Here is a 6053-nt window from a genome sequence, read left to right as displayed (position 1 = left end):
TTTTCTAGTATTTGCCTTGGTTGGAATGACATTGGCGTAGATAATGATTCTCTCCCTTGCCTCTGTGACCTAGATGTTACCTCTGCTGATACTCTCTTCAATTTGAATGGAGTCAAAACTTTTAACTGCTATGCAAGTATGCATGCATTTCCGACAAGAACTTAAAGCTGATAAAGCTTATTCAGAAGGTTGCTTAACGCACACTGTAGGGAAATTGCAATTTTTACATCCTGTTTAACAACAGGAAGGCGTTTATGTTTCAATCTAAGAGGATACAAGATGACTGAATATTTGGAACATAAGTAGGGGGAGAAGCTCTTCAAGGGGGCAATTCGTTTAAGTCCTAGGCACGCGAACAAAGTTGCAGGAATCAAAGAAATCGCTTGGATGGTTGTTTTTTGAAAGCAACTATGGAAGGATGGCCCAAGTTAGACTCTTGTTGTTCAAGATAATTGCCATGAATTATGACTCTACGATTGCAGATCTCATTGCTTCAATGCGGTTATTAATATCAAATTATTGCATATTGCTGAGTATCTATGAGGCCCGAGCTATTAGTATCAGTTACAGCGGTTTTACAGGGGGGTCGTGTACAGTTTCATTTCCCTGCCCATTATCAATCTGTCCTGATTTCCAAAATCTTTAATTCTCCATTTATCATACCAACAAAAGCCTAAAATGGTCTGGCAATGAAGACATGAAGCAGATCCTAATCCGAGTCCTTGAGAACTTCATATTCCAAAGTTCTCATAATTTGCTTACTGTCATCAGCAATGTAAGTGAACAAAGGAATAGTTAGCAATTAAGCATGCGTATATTTTGATTCAAATTGAAATCCTTGATGAACGTAAGGTATCGTTATCCACATTCCTTATATGTAGTTCATATCAAGCAAAAACAAGAAAGGCAGTAATAAATTAAAAATAGATGATAGGTTACTCCCATCTATTCCCAGCTGCCTACTTGGGCAGTTGGCCCTGAAGAATATAGTCAGCTCTACCGCTTGGTTCTCTTAAGCTCTAAACAAATTGCCAGAACTGAAGCTTTCAGTGCTTCGCAATCTCCTACCTTCCAACTCAAGCCCAAAGTACAGCCTGATATGGCGTCTCTCTTTGACAACCCTGCACAATTTCTCTAAAGACAGGTCAGCTCAAGAGTGATATGAGGAGGAATAGGAAACGGAGAAAAAGGAAGAGTTGAAGGAGTAATCCCATAAGGTGCAAATAGTTATCAATTCTGCAAGTTGGCAAGTGTGCATGTCTGCATTTTCCTCCTCTTGTTGCTTTCTTGTTGTACAAACTGGAAGTTAAGGCTTGAGCTAATAATTAGATTGACACCAAATACCCCATATACAAAGCTAAAAAAGAGTTACCATTATTGGCAATTTTGTTGAGATAAGTATATTCCATCTTCAAATCAGTAGCCTAAAGTGAAGAAGCTCTGCCACATTCTCCATTTGCAATTGAAAGGTGGTTCAACCAAACAACTTGAGCCTGATGGCTAATTTCCTGTTCTTGTAAAAATGTATGTTGACGCAGGAGCGTTTATGATTGTATTTTATTAAATTTAATTTTTTACTAATTTAGTTGATTTAGGATTTATTTTCTTTATTTTATTTAGATTAGTATTCTTTTCTTATTTTTATTTTAATACTTTTAAGAATTAGTATTTGATTAGAATAGTCATGTTCTATTTAGGAATAGAACACCTATTTTATTTATATTTTTTATTAATTATTCTAATTGTATTAGACAACTAGAAGTAGAGTTTTATTAGGATTTGGGCCTATAATACTATAAATAGGACTCTTAGACTTAGTTATGAGACATTCAGAGTTGAGAGTTAATAAATAATATTTTCTTAAACAGGAGTGCTTATTTCTCTAGGCTCTTTTTAAAGAGTAAGAGGTTTTAATATCTTTGGCCTAGTCAATCAAAGTGGGATTTTGACTATTTTTCACCTTAATAGGGTTTTCAACCTCGCCACGATTGGTGTATTTCACAACGTCCAGATGTATTTACAACGCCCCGACGTCATATGTTCAGGCAAAATGCTTGATGAGAATATATAGGCATTGTGCATATGATATTAATTTATCATTGACAGAATTAAGTCTAATGAACTTAAACCTCTAACCTAAGCCCTGCTTTAAGAAAGCATTCTTGTTTTCTTTTAGCTCAAGTTAAGAAAGGATTCTGCTAAGAACCTTATCAATCACATTTGATGAGAAATTAAGTCGAGATTTAATATCTTTCAACTATATGATGAAACATAATTAGAGTTTCTAGAAACATCAAATATTGTCTGATTCTTTTCTGTACAAGATGTGATTGTAATTGACAGAATGTGATAACAGGCAAGTGTTGGGAGAAAACAGAAACATTTATCTTTGAAGCATCTATAAATTTGCCCAGGGAAACTCTGCATTCAAATTTGTTTACTTTTGGAAGAAGCTATGAGTATCATGTGTCAGACTTCCATAAAAAACATGATGATTTCATAAGGTAGAAGACGAGATATTAACAGTAAGAAATCCCAATTGTTACAGCTTCCTCAATGTATAGAAACTCTATTAAGCATTACCCAACAAGCTATGAAAAAGTGCCCCAGAATCGAGTGCGGAAGCCAGATTTTCGTTGCCAGTTAACTTTAGGAAGCTTGTCCTTTGAAAGCTTCCAAGCTTCTGCTTGGATGTAGGGACTCAATTATTAAGCGAAAACAGAATACATGTATGAGTTGGCAGTTACTTGACATAAGAGAGAACTGAAAATACAGCTTGCACCATAGTAAGTAGAAGGAACAAGACAGCAGCAAGAAAGGATAAAAATGCCCAAGGACTGTTAAAATAGTTGTGCTTCAAGTTTGCAAACCGTTTGTTCCAGCGTCCACTGCAATACATGTTGACATTGTTGAAAACTTCAGAGTAGAGGGAGAACGCGGGGATGGTAACAGAGTCACCAAGCCTATTAAACATGGTGGCAATCACTTCATCATCACCTAACCAGTTCTTAACAATTCCACGCTGACGAAGTATTTCCACATCTTTTCGAGAGTTGATAAGGCAGTCCATGAAGTTCATGTAGTCAGTGACATGATTTAAACTGCTCTCTGAAAAAAACTGCTCATAGGCAATAACATTCCGTAGAAACCATTCTGTATAGTCATCAATTTCCAAGGTTGGGATCTTCATAGTCCCATTTTCAAACTTTATATAAAAAATGCTTCTTCCTTCAACTTTTTTGAACCGGATGCCAGCTTCCTTGAGCTCTGTGGCACAAGGCATGAAGCTGCACTCAATCGTTTTGGTCTTGACCTCCATTTCAAAAGCAGAAGGATGCCAACAATCATATATCAAGCCTAGCAGATGCTTGTTCCCCGTAATGGATCTTAAGCTTTTTCTGATACACCGTTTACCTGGTAATACAACAGTGAAGAACTTTATGATATCGACTATGAATCTGTCTTCTCTAGGAACCGCAATTACACAGAACAACTCCCAAAGAACAAAAAGGGGAATTTGATTTTCGATCAATAACATATCACGGCATAAGATACCATGGAAACCACTCATCTTAAAAACAGGGTCATCAATCGATGTGGTCCTAGCAGACTTGCGTATTAGCTGAATTATAAGGCAACCATCAAGGAGCATCATTTCCACAAAACCATCTGAGTCGAGACTTACAGGTTCTGCATAGCATTTTCTAGCTCTTTCTTCTAATTCTCTCATCATTACAACATATTTGGTGATATCATTCTCCCCTTTCTTGAAGAATCAATTGGAGAAACCGAATTTTACGTTCCTCCATTGGTTTTAAGTGATCTTTACCACGGTGGAAAGGACCAATTGCAACTACTTCAGGTTCATATGCCTTTTCATTTACCTTGCGAAGATAATTAGGAACTTTGAAAATGCAACAGTCTGATGATATTGGGGAAATAGCCTGCAACTTTTGACCTATGCGGACAGCAACTGGGTCAACTCTTTCTGCTTCCATCACTTTCTCCTATAAATTGCAGAAAACTGTGTCACAGAAAAGATGCCAAGAATTAATTCATGCCACAAAACTGTCAAAGATAAAGGATTAATTCAAGCCAAAAAAAAAAAAAAGTGAAAGGCATATCACCCACAAGAGCAATTGAGACTAAGTTGAAAATTGTTAACTTGGCTCCCCTGTTCTTCTTCTTCTTCTAACACCCCAGATGCTCAATGCTGCAATAAGGAATCAAATTTGAATCCTCCATCGCAGGAGTCCCATTAAGATTAAATTCACAATAATCAATAAATTTAAAAGATAGCAACTCTTTTCTTAAATTTCTTTTCCAGTTAACTTCAAGATCAGATGTTAGTATTTGGTCAATTGCAGCTTAACAGACACTTTTTATTGTACAATTTCTGTCAATAGAACTACTGTTAGTACAATCTGCAAGCATTAGCTCATGGAGATAAAACAATAAAAAATGAAAATATAAATATACATAGTGATTCCAATAAGAAGAAGCAACCTGTAAATAGTCTCTTAAACTACATAATTGCTTCTGAGTAGAAGATAGTTTATAATCTAAAAACATTATTAATTACTTATTTCCCTATGCATATACCTAAATTCTCTATGGTAGTTTGGTTAGCTATTCTGGACCGACTAAGCACTCTTTCCAGACTTCACACTCGGGGTGCTCCAGTTCAATCAACTACTTGCTTTCTCAGCAATGAAGAGGAAGAATGCAGGAATCATTTATTTTTCTCCTGTGAATACTCCAAATCTGTTTGACAACAGATTTTCCAAGTTACTGATGTTGTCAGCCACTATTACTCGTTGTATAAACTGGGGCATATAACTCTTTCATAATTTGTTAGTTAGCTGTTGTTTTTAGGAGATCTCCCAGCTTGTTCTTTGAATATTGAAATTAAATCTTCAATTATCCAAAAAAAAAACACATTATTAATTACTCCCCGCACACGAAAATAAACAAAAAGCATTCAAATATAAACAATGCTCATCAGAATCGAAAAGAAAACCTTTGGAATTTGAGAGCAGAGTAAAATAATAGGAGAATAAACCTGTACGAAGTCTTCCGTTTGATACAGTAGTAAATGTTTTACCGGTAGCACAAAAGAAAAACATTTTCAATATTTGACAATGTTAAAGTTTATACTTATAATTAAGATAAGCATAAATCCTCCATTGACATGCAGTTTTCATAATGACCAAAAATGGACATCTAAAAGAAATTCAAAAAATGCATGAGAATTACCTGCTCCACGCCTGCATATGGTTTTACTTGGATCCCCTGGAAAGAATGAAAAATTTGGTGCAAAATTAAGCAAGCACAATCCAGCTTTTGTTTCCTATACTGCACGTTTGGTATAGGGAATAGTTAGCTATTCCCTGTCTATTCCCAAGGGAATAGCTTACCTCCCTTTGATATGGCAATTTCACAAAGAATAGCTATTACCTAATAGCTATTCTCTCAAAAGGGGTAAAACTCAGGCATAGTTAAACCCGAAGTTTTTCATGATTTTTGCTATTTCGTGATCATAGGAATAGCTCTGAATTATGATAAGATTAAAATACCCCTTATCATTTAAAAATATTACAACCCTAGACCTATATATATATTTTTCTCATTTTCCCTTCTTCTTTCTCTCTCTTCTCATGTTTTTTCCTCTCTTATTCTCTCTCTAAGTGGCATCAACGTCGGAGATGATGTTAGTGGCGACGGCGACGGCAGCGGAAGCGACGGCGACTACGACGGCGACTGCGACGGAAGCTACTGTGACGGCGATTTTATGACCGAATATGGTCGGACAAGATTCAAATGGAGATTTAGCCAGATCTGGCACTCAACGGTCAGATCTGGCCGCGTGAAGCATTGGATCTGGTGCTTCCCGACCAGATCTCACGGTTGGATCTGGCACTCCACGGCCAGATCTAGTAGCGGGGAAGCGCCGATCTGGCACCGTAGTGGCTAGATTCGGCCACATGGTGCGCCAGATCGACGTTTTGTTACACCGATCGCCTTTCCGACGATCGGCCCATGGAAAAAAAAAA

General features: G+C 36.8%; 1 pseudogene; it reads right to left on the bottom strand.

Moving 5' to 3' along the window:
* On the bottom strand, positions 2476-5341 carry LOC18602789 (annotated as a pseudogene).

The sequence above is a fragment of the Theobroma cacao genome, chromosome 4, assembly GCF_000208745.1.
Source record: "Theobroma cacao cultivar B97-61/B2 chromosome 4, Criollo_cocoa_genome_V2, whole genome shotgun sequence".
Taxonomy (NCBI): Eukaryota; Viridiplantae; Streptophyta; class Magnoliopsida; order Malvales; family Malvaceae; genus Theobroma; species Theobroma cacao.
Note: the sequence above shows the minus strand (reverse complement) of the source record. Positions and strands in the feature narration are given on the sequence as shown.